Source organism: Phyllobates terribilis, unplaced genomic scaffold, assembly GCF_046119375.1.
Source record: "Phyllobates terribilis strain yellow unplaced genomic scaffold, ASM4611937v1 Scaffold_2__4_contigs__length_985480577, whole genome shotgun sequence".
Classification (NCBI taxonomy): domain Eukaryota; kingdom Metazoa; phylum Chordata; class Amphibia; order Anura; family Dendrobatidae; genus Phyllobates; species Phyllobates terribilis.
The window spans coordinates 62,403,084-62,419,267 of record NW_027362762.1 but is presented as its reverse complement, the minus strand read 5'-3'; the positions used below and the strand labels follow the sequence as shown (position 1 = coordinate 62,419,267).

The 16,184-nt window shown below is 52.7% G+C and overlaps 1 protein-coding gene across 8 annotated transcripts in view; it reads left to right on the top strand.

Moving 5' to 3' along the window:
* The window catches only part of GRM5 (glutamate metabotropic receptor 5), a 599,946-nt gene that overhangs the window by 282,618 nt on the left and 301,144 nt on the right, over positions 1-16,184 (top strand). The gene's annotated exons all lie outside the window — the stretch shown is intronic.

Sequence of the window (16,184 nt, the reverse complement as noted above, 5' to 3'; positions counted from 1 at the left end):
AGCCGGCATCTCCTATCAAATCTTTATAGCAGCTTTATAACATTTTCATTAAAATCAAAAGTTTTAAACAGATGCTGGCTGTACATCACAGCCATCACCCACACTGAGCCCACTCCTTTCACCCGAACCTGCTCCTTGACATAATAGAGGGAATGAGTTAAAACATCAATTATTCCTCCGACTACTTTATGAGTAACTTGACAACTGGGTGTTACCAATTGGGTAGGGACAAAGAAAACCTTGAAAAGGGAAGAAGTAATGGCCACTTATCAATTTATTCATAACAGAGGATAGGCACAAAACATTGTTATTTTCTGAGAAATACAAGTATTAACTTAAAGAGACCTGGGAGGAGAGCCGACGGGGCCTCTATAAGTTTACAGTATTCTTTATATTATCATGTCTGCCTTTACTATGTCTTTATTATAATGCCTGGCCTTTACATTTCCATTGACGTCCCATCCCGTTGACTTAGTGACGCGCCCCCTGGGCCATATTCTTTAGGGGGAATATCCGGAGCCGGATCAGATGGGGGTTGTAGTCTTCCGAGTGGCTGTGACCCGGTCCGTGCCCAGGGTGTCAAACTCAGTTGTATGTGGCAGTCCTACAGATGTTATCAAGTTCTTAATGTCGACTACGCCACCCGTTGTGTTGCGGTCACTGTGGCCGCCGCTGCAGCAGGGTCCGCTGAGGCTGGTGGTGTTGGTGCAGCTTGATAGGATAACCCCCAACGGGTGGGGTATAGCCTCAGGGGGATCAGGTGCAGAGGATGGGAGTTGTGGTGATGCAGTGTAGACGGCAATCAGAGACAGAGTCGGGTTATGCAGTTTAGGATGTTTACTCACTGCTGATGTTCTGGTCACTCCAGCTTCGAGTGACCTCCCGAGCCGTGCTGCGTCCACCAGGTTCTGGATCCAGCCAACCCCCAAATAAGTCCGGAGCGTGACCCTGAGCTCTCCTTCTGTCCTTTCTCTGGCCGTCCCCACTATTGATCCACCCAGGTCCAGCTCCCTCGGGCCTTCTGTTGGGAGACCCTTGGCCTCGGGTTCCCTGACCCTCCACGTGGTATACCTTCGTGGTGGATGTGGTGGGTGACCGTGGCAAACGCTGCCCACGGTCTCCGGTCTCTGGCTGGGGTGTGTTTTTGCCCCCACCAGCTTGGGTTCCGGTACCCTGTGCCGACTCTTCACCCGGGGATTTAATTTGGGGTCTTAGAGTCCTCTTCTTCTGTTTCCCCCTCTGGGTCTCTCTTTCTCCTCTCTCACTCTGGGTCTCTCTTCTCCTCAGCTCGCTGACTTTCTCTCTGCAACTGACATTGTTCTTAGTTGGTGCCCACCTTATATACACCCTCTATGTGTGAGCTCAGGTGACCAGCACCCAATGAGCTCCTATCTTTACCCAGGCTGCTCCCCCTATCTGCCCCTACACTACTTGGGATGTACCACCCCCCTCCCACTCCAGCCAGGAACAGACTCGGTCGTACCTGCACATTTCTAAGTGGGAGTACCGTCGGTCTGCTCCTCGGAAATGGGATGTGTGTAGTGCATGCAGCCTACCGAGCTCAGTTCCACACTCCTTCCTTACCCGGGAGTGGAATATCACACCTCTGGGTTGAGGTGCAATACCCCTGTAGCAGCCGAATCCTCAGGGTGCTACATTCCCCCCTGGTAAATCACAGCACGTCCTCGGGCTGTAAGACAAAAACATCACAAAACATACAAAATTTTTCATAAACATATAAAACATATAAAACATATAAAACATTATATAAATTAGCAGCATTAAACATTCTCGTCGTCTCTTGTTCCTCCTCCGGTCACTGGGCAACTGTTGACCGGGCAAAGTGCGACAGTTCCTTTCTTTAAGGTGGTTTTACAGTAAAACCAGTAGGGGGTGCTTTAGGAAGCGCAACTATGTACAAGGGACAGTGTGGCCGCTCTCAGTCCTCGGCCAGGTATTGGGGAGGAATGACCGCTCTCAGTCCTCGGTCAGTGGGATTAAGGGTAAACGGGTGAACAGTTCACATCAGCTGGTCCCAACGGGGACTATATTTGCAGTAACAGTTTCTTTGTACCCCGGTCGGGTAACTATTTACAGCACCTGCTCCGCTGTACTTAACGACGTCTTCCTCCTGCTCTTTCTTTGGGGATCTTAGCTTCAGACCCGTCCGGGTCCTCTTGCTCTTCCTCCTCACATCGCAGCTCCTCCTCTGTCAGGCGATGCACATGGAGGGCGTAAGGTCCTTTGGCACACTTGTGCCGGGTAAAGGTGACCTCGTCCCCGATGTAAAGGTCACGACCTCTGTGCCCCTCCGGCAGATGGGACTCCACGTCTCTGCGCGTGACAAAGACGTCGCCGGGGGTGTTGTGGTCTCGGATGAAGCCCCACCCGTGCTGCATGTTGAACTTGATTACAGTCCCGGTGGTGCGGGGACTGTGCTCTGCACGGGGGTCCCTCCTGGTCCGGCTCTTCTGCTCGGCGCTCCTTATTTGGGCCTGTTGTTCCCGGACCCGCCTCTCTCTCCGCTCCTTCGCAAACTCCTCGAGCTGCTGTCGGCAGCACTCAGCACGCTCCGCTGCAGCTGCCCGGGTTTCTTGAGTGAACCCCATTAGATCTTCTCCGGTGGGGTCCCACTCAAACTGCGCTTCCGCTAGCGGGGGCGAGATCCTCTTTACGGGCTTTGGAGCCGGGATCAGGGGTTCATCCAGGGGTCTCTCTCTCCGGAGTCGGGGATGGTGGAACTCCGGTGGCCATATAAATGGCTGCCCATCCGGGCACGTATGCTGGGCGTACAGGTCCTCTCCCAGATGCGGCACTCTTGGTCTTATGGGCGCGGTGGTGGTGGCGCCCGGGTTGCCCGGGCCTTGCGGCCAGGCCTGGGGTATCTGGAAGGTGAAGGGCACCGTAAGGACGGCGGCGCCCTGGGCTACTTGGCCCTGCGGCCAGGCCGGAGGCTCCGCGGAGGTAGGGGGCGCTGTTGGTGATGCGACGCCCGGGAATTCTAGGCCCTGCGACCAGGCTGGTGTTGCTTCCTGTTTTGCCACGCTCGGGGTCGTTGCGCATGGCGTCACAGGGGTCGCGGCGGCTTCCGGTTGGGGCCTAGTCTGCGTCGGTGACATGGCGTTTTCGGGCACAGCAGGGGGACTTTCGGGCTCTGCGACGGGGAGCTGGGGCAGGTACACGGTTTCCCGGTTTGGGGTATAGACGTCCCCTTTACCTGCCTCCATGCGTTCGGCTCCCTTCTCGGCGCCGTCTCCGGCCTTGGGTCCTCCCGCGCCATCCTCAGAGGCGGTCTGTCTCCTCATCTTGGCTGGCGTGCTCCGGGTCTTGGTTTGCTGGGCCATCTCTCGGCTCCACTCCGCCAATGTCTCTCGCTGTACCCGGGCCATCCTCCGTGCGAGGCCCTCCAGGGCAGTCTGTGCACACTCCCGGTCTCGGGGGAGCTGTGCGAGGACCTCCACTAGGCCTAGTGGGGTCGTGGTTTCCAGCAGGCTCCTGACCAACGGGTCGGTGCTGCTCTGCTCTTCTTCCAGCAGGCTCCTGGCCAGCGGGCCGGTGCTGCTCTGCTCTCCCTCCTCGGTTTCTAGCAGGCTCCTGGCCAACGGGCCGGTGCTGCTCTGCTTTCTCGCCATCTCCGGGTAAGCTCCTCCGATATTCTTCTCCAGGCTTCTTGCCTCCGGGTGCACTCGCTCCAGACTGCTCCAGGCGGCACCCATCTTCGTTCTTTTCTTTCGTCTCCTCCCACTTCGAGGGCGGTCCCGGGGCCACTTGGTGACTGTCAGCTCCAGGGGCGGTTCTTTCACGCTGACAGACACCTCTAGCATCACAGTCTCTGTTGGTGGGGGCGGTTTCCACTTTTGGCGCCATTTTCGGTCCTGGCCCACGATGGGAGGTGGCCTCTCGCCACCCTCTGGCACGCCCATAATGGCGTCCGCTCTTCCAAGGCGGGAAACCTTTGGAAATGGCGGGAATCGCTTCCCAGTGGCGGGAAACTCTGCAGATGGCGGGAAAAAGCTGTTAATGGCGGACAACCGGCGGGAATCGACTGGTGATGGGGTCCGATGGCGGGGACCCTCCGGAACCGGCAGGAGACTTCTTTTTGAGGTAAACTTGCACTTTTCTTCAGGCACGCAGTACCCGGGTGTTGCAGGCACGTAATCCTGCCGACTACGCCAAAGTTGACGCGCCCCCTGGGCCATATTCTTTAGGGGGAATATCCGGAGCCGGATCAGATGGGGGTTGTAGTCTTCCGAGTGGCTGTGACCCGGTCCGTGCCCAGGGTGTCAAACTCAGTTGTATGTGGCAGTCCTACAGATGTTATCAAGTTCTTAATGTCGACTACGCCACCCGTTGTGTTGCGGTCACTGTGGCCGCCGCTGCAGCAGGGTCCGCTGAGGCTGGTGGTGTTGGTGCAGCTTGATAGGATAACCCCCAACGGGTGGGGTATAGCCTCAGGGGGATCAGGTGCAGAGGATGGGAGTTGTGGTGATGCAGTGTAGACGGCAATCAGAGACAGAGTCGGGTTATGCAGTTTAGGATGTTTACTCACTGCTGATGTTCTGGTCACTCCAGCTTCGAGTGACCTCCCGAGCCGTGCTGCGTCCACCAGGTTCTGGATCCAGCCAACCCCCAAATAAGTCCGGAGCGTGACCCTGAGCTCTCCTTCTGTCCTTTCTCTGGCCGTCCCCACTATTGATCCACCCAGGTCCAGCTCCCTCGGGCCTTCTGTTGGGAGACCCTTGGCCTCGGGTTCCCTGACCCTCCACGTGGTATACCTTCGTGGTGGATGTGGTGGGTGACCGTGGCAAACGCTGCCCACGGTCTCCGGTCTCTGGCTGGGGTGTGTTTTTGCCCCCACCAGCTTGGGTTCCGGTACCCTGTGCCGACTCTTCACCCGGGGATTTAATTTGGGGTCTTAGAGTCCTCTTCTTCTGTTTCCCCCTCTGGGTCTCTCTTTCTCCTCTCTCACTCTGGGTCTCTCTTCTCCTCAGCTCGCTGACTTTCTCTCTGCAACTGACATTGTTCTTAGTTGGTGCCCACCTTATATACACCCTCTATGTGTGAGCTCAGGTGACCAGCACCCAATGAGCTCCTATCTTTACCCAGGCTGCTCCCCCTATCTGCCCCTACACTACTTGGGATGTACCACCCCCCTCCCACTCCAGCCAGGAACAGACTCGGTCGTACCTGCACATTTCTAAGTGGGAGTACCGTCGGTCTGCTCCTCGGAAATGGGATGTGTGTAGTGCATGCAGCCTACCGAGCTCAGTTCCACACTCCTTCCTTACCCGGGAGTGGAATATCACACCTCTGGGTTGAGGTGCAATACCCCTGTAGCAGCCGAATCCTCAGGGTGCTACATTCCCCCCTGGTAAATCACAGCACGTCCTCGGGCTGTAAGACAAAAACATCACAAAACATACAAAATTTTTCATAAACATATAAAACATATAAAACATATAAAACATTATATAAATTAGCAGCATTAAACATTCTCGTCGTCTCTTGTTCCTCCTCCGGTCACTGGGCAACTGTTGACCGGGCAAAGTGCGACAGTTCCTTTCTTTAAGGTGGTTTTACAGTAAAACCAGTAGGGGGTGCTTTAGGAAGCGCAACTATGTACAAGGGACAGTGTGGCCGCTCTCAGTCCTCGGCCAGGTATTGGGGAGGAATGACCGCTCTCAGTCCTCGGTCAGTGGGATTAAGGGTAAACGGGTGAACAGTTCACATCAGCTGGTCCCAACGGGGACTATATTTGCAGTAACAGTTTCTTTGTACCCCGGTCGGGTAACTATTTACAGCACCTGCTCCGCTGTACTTAACGACGTCTTCCTCCTGCTCTTTCTTTGGGGATCTTAGCTTCAGACCCGTCCGGGTCCTCTTGCTCTTCCTCCTCACATCGCAGCTCCTCCTCTGTCAGGCGATGCACATGGAGGGCGTAAGGTCCTTTGGCACACTTGTGCCGGGTAAAGGTGACCTCGTCCCCGATGTAAAGGTCACGACCTCTGTGCCCCTCCGGCAGATGGGACTCCACGTCTCTGCGCGTGACAAAGACGTCGCCGGGGGTGTTGTGGTCTCGGATGAAGCCCCACCCGTGCTGCATGTTGAACTTGATTACAGTCCCGGTGGTGCGGGGACTGTGCTCTGCACGGGGGTCCCTCCTGGTCCGGCTCTTCTGCTCGGCGCTCCTTATTTGGGCCTGTTGTTCCCGGACCCGCCTCTCTCTCCGCTCCTTCGCAAACTCCTCGAGCTGCTGTCGGCAGCACTCAGCACGCTCCGCTGCAGCTGCCCGGGTTTCTTGAGTGAACCCCATTAGATCTTCTCCGGTGGGGTCCCACTCAAACTGCGCTTCCGCTAGCGGGGGCGAGATCCTCTTTACGGGCTTTGGAGCCGGGATCAGGGGTTCATCCAGGGGTCTCTCTCTCCGGAGTCGGGGATGGTGGAACTCCGGTGGCCATATAAATGGCTGCCCATCCGGGCACGTATGCTGGGCGTACAGGTCCTCTCCCAGATGCGGCACTCTTGGTCTTATGGGCGCGGTGGTGGTGGCGCCCGGGTTGCCCGGGCCTTGCGGCCAGGCCTGGGGTATCTGGAAGGTGAAGGGCACCGTAAGGACGGCGGCGCCCTGGGCTACTTGGCCCTGCGGCCAGGCCGGAGGCTCCGCGGAGGTAGGGGGCGCTGTTGGTGATGCGACGCCCGGGAATTCTAGGCCCTGCGACCAGGCTGGTGTTGCTTCCTGTTTTGCCACGCTCGGGGTCGTTGCGCATGGCGTCACAGGGGTCGCGGCGGCTTCCGGTTGGGGCCTAGTCTGCGTCGGTGACATGGCGTTTTCGGGCACAGCAGGGGGACTTTCGGGCTCTGCGACGGGGAGCTGGGGCAGGTACACGGTTTCCCGGTTTGGGGTATAGACGTCCCCTTTACCTGCCTCCATGCGTTCGGCTCCCTTCTCGGCGCCGTCTCCGGCCTTGGGTCCTCCCGCGCCATCCTCAGAGGCGGTCTGTCTCCTCATCTTGGCTGGCGTGCTCCGGGTCTTGGTTTGCTGGGCCATCTCTCGGCTCCACTCCGCCAATGTCTCTCGCTGTACCCGGGCCATCCTCCGTGCGAGGCCCTCCAGGGCAGTCTGTGCACACTCCCGGTCTCGGGGGAGCTGTGCGAGGACCTCCACTAGGCCTAGTGGGGTCGTGGTTTCCAGCAGGCTCCTGACCAACGGGTCGGTGCTGCTCTGCTCTTCTTCCAGCAGGCTCCTGGCCAGCGGGCCGGTGCTGCTCTGCTCTCCCTCCTCGGTTTCTAGCAGGCTCCTGGCCAACGGGCCGGTGCTGCTCTGCTTTCTCGCCATCTCCGGGTAAGCTCCTCCGATATTCTTCTCCAGGCTTCTTGCCTCCGGGTGCACTCGCTCCAGACTGCTCCAGGCGGCACCCATCTTCGTTCTTTTCTTTCGTCTCCTCCCACTTCGAGGGCGGTCCCGGGGCCACTTGGTGACTGTCAGCTCCAGGGGCGGTTCTTTCACGCTGACAGACACCTCTAGCATCACAGTCTCTGTTGGTGGGGGCGGTTTCCACTTTTGGCGCCATTTTCGGTCCTGGCCCACGATGGGAGGTGGCCTCTCGCCACCCTCTGGCACGCCCATAATGGCGTCCGCTCTTCCAAGGCGGGAAACCTTTGGAAATGGCGGGAATCGCTTCCCAGTGGCGGGAAACTCTGCAGATGGCGGGAAAAAGCTGTTAATGGCGGACAACCGGCGGGAATCGACTGGTGATGGGGTCCGATGGCGGGGACCCTCCGGAACCGGCAGGAGACTTCTTTTTGAGGTAAACTTGCACTTTTCTTCAGGCACGCAGTACCCGGGTGTTGCAGGCACGTAATCCTGCCGACTACGCCAAAGTTGACGCGCCCCCTGGGCCATATTCTTTAGGGGGAATATCCGGAGCCGGATCAGATGGGGGTTGTAGTCTTCCGAGTGGCTGTGACCCGGTCCGTGCCCAGGGTGTCAAACTCAGTTGTATGTGGCAGTCCTACAGATGTTATCAAGTTCTTAATGTCGACTACGCCACCCGTTGTGTTGCGGTCACTGTGGCCGCCGCTGCAGCAGGGTCCACTGAGGCTGGTGGTGTTGGTGCAGCTTGATAGGATAACCCCCAACGGGTGGGGTATAGCCTCAGGGGGATCAGGTGCAGAGGATGGGAGTTGTGGTGATGCAGTGTAGACGGCAATCAGAGACAGAGTCGGGTTATGCAGTTTAGGATGTTTACTCACTGCTGATGTTCTGGTCACTCCAGCTTCGAGTGACCTCCCGAGCCGTGCTGCGTCCACCAGGTTCTGGATCCAGCCAACCCCCAAATAAGTCCGGAGCGTGACCCTGAGCTCTCCTTCTGTCCTTTCTCTGGCCGTCCCCACTATTGATCCACCCAGGTCCAGCTCCCTCGGGCCTTCTGTTGGGAGACCCTTGGCCTCGGGTTCCCTGACCCTCCACGTGGTATACCTTCGTGGTGGATGTGGTGGGTGACCGTGGCAAACGCTGCCCACGGTCTCCGGTCTCTGGCTGGGGTGTGTTTTTGCCCCCACCAGCTTGGGTTCCGGTACCCTGTGCCGACTCTTCACCCGGGGATTTAATTTGGGGTCTTAGAGTCCTCTTCTTCTGTTTCCCCCTCTGGGTCTCTCTTTCTCCTCTCTCACTCTGGGTCTCTCTTCTCCTCAGCTCGCTGACTTTCTCTCTGCAACTGACACTGTTCTTAGTTGGTGCCCACCTTATATACACCCTCTATGTGTGAGCTCAGGTGACCAGCACCCAATGAGCTCCTATCTTTACCCAGGCTGCTCCCCCTATCTGCCCCTACACTACTTGGGATGTACCACCCCCCTCCCACTCCAGCCAGGAACAGACTCGGTCGTACCTGCACATTTCTAAGTGGGAGTACCGTCGGTCTGCTCCTCGGAAATGGGATGTGTGTAGTGCATGCAGCCTACCGAGCTCAGTTCCACACTCCTTCCTTACCCGGGAGTGGAATATCACACCTCTGGGTTGAGGTGCAATACCCCTGTAGCAGCCGAATCCTCAGGGTGCTACATTAGCAGTGCGGTATTGTCTCGCTTTGTCCTTGACTCCTTTTTTGCAGGAAAGACTATTATGAAACATTTTTTTTTGGGGCATGGAAAGATTAGCAATTAACGTAATCAAGAATCAAAGAAAAAAGAAAAGCTAATTTGTAGATCTCATTGTGGCAACAGTAACAAATGTCTGTTCTAAGGAAATGGCTGCAGATCAGCTAAGTGAACAGTGAGGATGAAAGAATGGATGAAATGCTAAAAAGGAGTCTTAAAGGAACAGCAAACCATGAAGCCAATGATGAGGTACAGAAAAAAATGAATAGTATTTTAGAAATCTTTTAGACAACACAGATTCATTCAGACTTTATCCATTTTTGACTGACAGGAGACAGGATGGGGAAAATAGGGAGATCTCCTGCTGCATTTAGTTGCCTTACAGCTACTGATCATTTTGTTCTTTGCTTCTCTCTAGTGGTGTAACTATAGTGGGTGCGGAGGTTGCAATCATAACCATGCCTTGGAGCCCAGGGGTCCAAAAGGTCCCTTTGGCCCATACTTGTCACTCAAGATGTGTGAAAGACTTAGTGCAACACAAAGGAAAGGGGGAAAGGGAGCCCAGACTGTAGTGAAAGGAGGAGTGGAGACCTCCTAGTTTGATCTGATATCACCGTCTCCCCTACTGTCCCTATATTGGTTCCTCACCAATCACCGCACGTGAACCTAAACCCTGGATTTCCCTAGCACTTGGCCCTGGATAGGGAAGGGGGGATGAGCACTAGTCAGTCCCCACTGACAACTAAATGCAACAAGGGAGACAGACACGGGGGAAAGTAGTTTCGCTTTAGCCGACTTCAGAGAGATAACTTCAAGCGTTTTCCTAGCACCACAGAGGAACATAGCAGTCTGAGAGCTCCAAGCATTCGCAAGGAAACATGTGAGTATCACAGGCCCCTTCCTGCTGCAAAGTGAAAATATTTAAACACCCAGGCCAGGGTGTCAATTAGTAGATGGGAGGTAGCCGCTGGGTCCTAGAGTGAAACAGCTAAGAAGGTGTCTGTAATGCCAAACAAAGAGATCTTCTGCAACCAACTGCAGGGTGAGTGTCTGTCACATTTGACACACCAGTGACAATACTAGACCAGACCTATGATAGGGCTTTGTTGCAGATTTTGCACTAAAAGGGTTGTCTGGCCTTAGGCTACAAGTCTGCAGTTACTCTATGTAACTGCAGACTTGTGAATCCTCACATTGCATACCCTGCGCGCTGGGAGGATTCTCCGGTGCCGGCGCTGAAAGCAGGCAGTCATGTGACCACGAGAATGCGATTGTACACATTACGACTAGACTGTTTCCGGCCTCGCTCAGTACACTTGCAATGAGTGAAGCCATGAACGTCTAGTCGGCACATGACCTTATGTATGCAAATCACATACACTGCTCAAAAAAATAAAGGGAACACTCAAATAACACATCCTAGATCTGAATGAATGAAATAGTCTCATTGAATACTTTGTTCTGTACAAAGTTGAATGTGCTGACAACAAAATCACACAAAAATCATCAATGGAAATCAAATTTATTAACCAATGGAGGCCTGGATTTGGAGTCACCCCCAAAATTAAAGTGGAAAAACACACTACAACTTTGATGTAATGTCCTTAAAACAAGTCAAAATGAGGCTCAGTATTGTGTGTGGCCTCCACGTGCCTGTATGACCTCCCTACAACGCCTGGGCATGCTCCTGATGAGGTTGCAGATGGTCTCCTGTGGGGTCTCTTCCCAGACCTGGACTAAAGCATCCGCCAACTCCTGGACAGTCTGTGGTGCAACATGACGTTGGTGGATGGAGCGAGACATGATGTCCCAGATGTGCTCAATCGGATTCAGGTCTGGGGAACGGGCGGGCCAGTCCATAGCTTCAATGCCTTCATCTTGCAGGAACTGCTGACACACTCCAGCCACATGAGGTCTGGCATTTTCCTGCATTAGGAGGAACCCAGGGCCAACTGCACCAGCATATGGTCTCACAAGGGGTCTGAGGATCTCATCACGGTTCCTAATGGCAGTCAGGCTACCTCTGGCGAGCACATGGAGGGCTGTGCGGCCCTCCAAAGAAATACCACCCCACACCATTACTGACCCACTGCCAAATCGGTCATGCTGAAGGATGTTGCAGGCAGCAGATCGCTCTTCACGGCGTCTCCAGACTCTGTCATGTCTGTCACGTGCTCAGTGTGAACCTGCTTTCATCTGTGAAGAGCACAGGGCGCCAGTGGCGACTTTGCCAATCCTGGTGTTCTGTAGCAAATGTCAAGTGTCCTGCACGGTGTTAGGCTGTGAGCACAACCCCCATCTGTGGACGTCAGGCCCTCATACCACCCTCATGGAGTCGGTTTCTAACCGTTTGTGCAGACACATGAACATTTGTGGCCTGCTGGAGGTCATTTTGCAGGGCTCTGGCAGTGCTCCTCCTGTTCCTCCTTGCACAAAGGCGGAGGTAGCGGTCCTGCTGCTGAGTTGTTACCCTCCTACGGCCCCCTCCACGTCTCCTGGTGTACTGGCCTGTCTCCTGGTAGCGGCTCCAGCCTCTGGACACTACACTGACAGACACAGCAAACCTTCTTGCCACAGCTCGCATTGATGTGCCATCCTGGATGAGCTGCACTACCTGAGCAACTTCTGTGGGTTGTAGAGTCCATCTCATGCTACCACGAGTGTGAAAGCACAACCAACATTCCAAAGTGACCAAAACATCAGCCAGAAAGCATTGATACTGAGATGTGGTCTGTGGTCCCCACCTGCAGAACCACTCCTTTATTGAGGGTGTCTTGATAATTGCCAATAATTTCCATCTATTGTCTATTCCATTTGCACAGCAGCGTGTGAAATTGATTGTCAATCAGTGTTGCTTCCTAAGTGGACAGTTTGATTTCACAGAAGTTTGATTTACTTGGAGTTATATTCTGTTGTTTAAGTGTTCCCTTTATTTTTTTGAGCAGTGTACTTATGGTCATGCTCCCAGCGCTGACATCGGAGGTCAGAGCCTCAGAAACAATATGGATAATCTGCACTCTTTTTTCCATTGAAGAGAGCCCGTAGTTTGGTGCTGTCACACATACACAGGGTGGCAGATTTTTTCCTACCAAACAGGTGTTAGAGCAGACGTGACCGGCCAGAACACTGTCAACACTGTTTGCTTTGAGTCAAGCACGGATTCATGATATTTGATGCATGGCATCTTCAGCCATTCCGCTAAGAATCATTAATCAGCACGGATTATTGTGAGCGGACTAGACTTACACAGCTGCACAGGTAGGCTTCCAGCCATTCACTTCTATTCACAGTGACTCTAAATATAAACATAGTTCCTGCTGTCTAATATTACTTTATTTTTTGGGGACAATTGTTTTTTTTACTTAAATCATGTATTTGGGGCTAATAATCATTTTTGCAATTGGATTTAATTAAAAATGTTGCATTGTTTGCCTTCTGTAGCCTCCTGTCTATTGCTGGCTGCAGAATGAGTTAACTGAAAATCCATCAGTGAGCTCATTCTGATAGTCTTGTGCCTAATTCGGAAGTCTGTTTTTCTCACATACAAGAAAACGAATTGATTATTTTGATTAGACTCTGATCGGAGTTTGATCAGAGTGTGGCGTGAGTGTGATCAGTGTTTCTCGTACGTGGGAAAAAAAAAAAAGTTTCTCCACTTTTTCCTATGTGACAGTCTATGAAAATGGGAGCTCATTCAGATACCATCCAAGTGCGGTCCAATTTTTTCACGGACCCATACATTTGCATTGCTGATTCTGATCTGATACTTATATCAAAATCTGACATGTCTCCGCGATTTTGCACGAACCACTCGGTCCACGGAAAATCACAGACATGTGTACGGCCCGATAGACAATCAAAAGTACAATAAGAATGCATGTCTGAATGAGGCCTTACGGGAACGTTTGTAGATCTTTGATCTGTCTTTTTCTGGGCGCCTATTGTCTGATTTATGACCACAATCCACATCGAAGTTGAATGTGCAGGGAAATAAAAAGCTTGTAAAAGCCAACCACTGCCCATTTTTTAATGAAATCTAATTGCGAAAATGATTTTTAGTCCCAAATACATTAATTTAAGTTAAAGAAAAAAAAAATGTCCCCAAAAGTGAACAACCCCCCACACCCCCTTTCCGACGTGTGTTGCTATAGTACGTCACACGTCGGCTTCCTCCCTTTGGTGCGGGCTCCGGCGCCGAGCCTGCAGCTTTCCGGGCACATGACAGCTAATCTCTACAGCTGTCATGTGCCCCTAACAGCCCCTGGCACATGATGGCTTGGCACATATACACATATTTGGTATCGCCTCGTTCAGAATTGCCCGATCTATCAATATAAAAAAAGAACTAATCTGATCGGTAAACAGCGTAACGAAAAAAAAATCAAAACGCCAGAATTAATTTTTTTTGGTCACCGCTACATTGCAATAAAATGCAATAATGGGCGATCAAAGCATCATATCTACCACAAAATGGTATCAATAAAAACGTCAGCTCGACGAACAAAAAATAAGCTCTCACCCGGCCCCAGATCCCAAAAAATGGAGACGCTACGAGTCTCGGAAAATGGCGGCATTTTTTTTTTTTAACAAACTTTGGATTTTTTTTTTCACCACTTAAATAAAAAATAACCTATACATGTTTGGTATCTGCAAACTCGTAATGACCCGGAGAATCAGAATGGCAGGTCAGTTTTAGCATTTAGTGAACATGGTAAAAAATAAAACCAAAAAACACCTGTGGAATTGCACATTTTTTTTGCAATTTCACCGCACTTTTGATTTTTTTTCCCGTTTTAAAGTGCACAATATGGGTCGTTCCAAAGTACAACTTGTCCCGCAAAAAATAAGCCCTCACATGGCCATATTGACCAAAAAATAAAAAAAAGTTATGGCTCTGGAAAGAAGGTGAGCAATAAGCGAAAAAGCAAAAACGGAAAATAGCCCAGTCATGAAGGGGTTAAGGGGGGTACCCGAGCTGTCTTTATGTGGCACATTGTGTGATCCTAGCTCTGGGGGTACAGTTTGTTTGAGTCATGGGTACTCGGTTTAGTAGGATTGAGAGACGCCATCTTCGTTGGCGATAGATTAATATTCGTATATACAAATGTGTTTGTCTCTAGTTGTTGTTTAGTCATTGAAATGAATGGGTTCAATTACTTGTTGTCCAGTTTAGCTGATATATACAGCGATCTGTTGTGGAGACTGTGCAGGAACAGCAACATTCATCATGTCTACAACTATGGGAGAATCTCAGCGGAGATGTCATTAATTTCCATTAAATACTGCTGCAGTCAAAATTATTCTTCCCTCATTGTAAATTCGGCTTATTCTCAAAATGTGCAAATTTTCTTCTGTTTGCAATAAAACCAATCAACCGAAAAAAACTGTCATCTGATTCCGGCGGCCCGAACCATATTGCACCTATGTATATTTTCTGTACATACTATGAGAGACTATATGTCTCTGATGAATAGTTAGAGGCCGGTCCCTGGTGATTTTTCCCCGCCCTGCTCACCTAGACTGACAGGTCTCTCCCTTATGTGCGTGTGGCGCCCCTGAGGGTTCAGTCGCCACAGAGGTACTGCACCTCACCCAGAGGTGTGGTATCCCCTTCTCTCAGGTAAGGAGGGAGTGCTGCCCGGGACCCCAACACCTGCATCCAACACTACACTACTCCAGACCAGCTGGAGGGGCAACATGCAGAGCGCAGCTGCTGAGCCCTGACCCTGGATGGAGGGGGGGGAACCCAAAGGTAGGGGGAACCACTAGTGGGTGTGGGTGGAGGAAGTAGTTAGAGGGAGCACTTTGTAGGAGTATAAATAAGGGAAGCCATCTTAGGGTGGCAGTCGAGTAGGGAGTGAGTTGAGTGGATAGTTCTAGGGAGCTGTTCAGAGGAACAGCTCGGGACAGTTCTGAAGAACAGTCCGGGAGCATAGTCTCAGTAGGAGCTCTGCTCCACAAGTAGGGCCAAGTCTGGAGGCCCCGGAGGGGAGCAGGGAGTAGGCTCCGTTTTTGAGAAGGGATCCCAGGGGGTACGGCGAGTGCAGGAAGGCACCCGTATGCCCCGCATTTTCCAGAAGACAGAGGGATCGTGGCCGCATTCTAGTCCCCTGAGGGTCAAGCAAGTCTGTGTAACTCCAACGGACAGGATGGACTTCAAAGTACCCGAACAGGATTGAGAGTATGCAGCGCAGAGCAGGAGGGAGAAAGACCAGTGTGAAGTCGGTCAAAATAGGAACACGAGAAGGTGGTGCTCTGCCAGGTATTCCCAAGCTGTCTGAGGAAGGATTGAACCCCTGCCCGGTGAACGCAGCGCGACGCGGGAGGCTGTAATCTGACAGTGCACCCTGTGGAACTAAAGAACTGTGTGTAAAGACACGGATGACTGCACTGCACCGCCTCTGTCCAGTTATTTCGTCCGCGCCATCATCCCCTCTCTGCACTACAATGCCCAGTGCAACCACCACACCATTCTACACTGCCCTGAGGCCCGCTCCACCTGTGGGGAGCTGTCCCATCACTAGCTGCCCCTAACATCTGCCTCAGAGGACTGTTACAGGGCTGGTGATCCTCACCAGACACCACAGGTGGCGTCACGAACTTTCTAAAAATAACCCCCTTTTGCACTGACCGCCCTGGGTCACAGACCGGGCCAGCCACCGTGATATTCCCCGCCAACCGGCATCCAGAGGCCCGGCTGCAGAGTACCCCACGGCCCTACGGGCGAGCCATGTGCATAGGGACAGACCTCTTAGTCAAAGAAGCCGGTGACAACTTCTCTTTCTGACATGTCCAGTTAGAGTTGAACTTGTGAAATCTACTACCATACCCAAGAATATTAGTGACCCGGAGGCCAATTCCCATGAGTACTGGGCCAAGATTCCACAGAAACTCTGCCGGAAACTGGTATCTGGCTATGCATAATGTTTCCAGCAGGTTATAGCAGCCAGAGGGGCTCAACTAAGTACTAAACATGCTTGCCATGAAGTAGGTAAATGTGAGAGAACAGATTCCATTTTGTGACTGTAGTCTGTCATCTTGTCTTATCGCCCCTGTGTCATGGTGATCAAATAACACTGATGAGC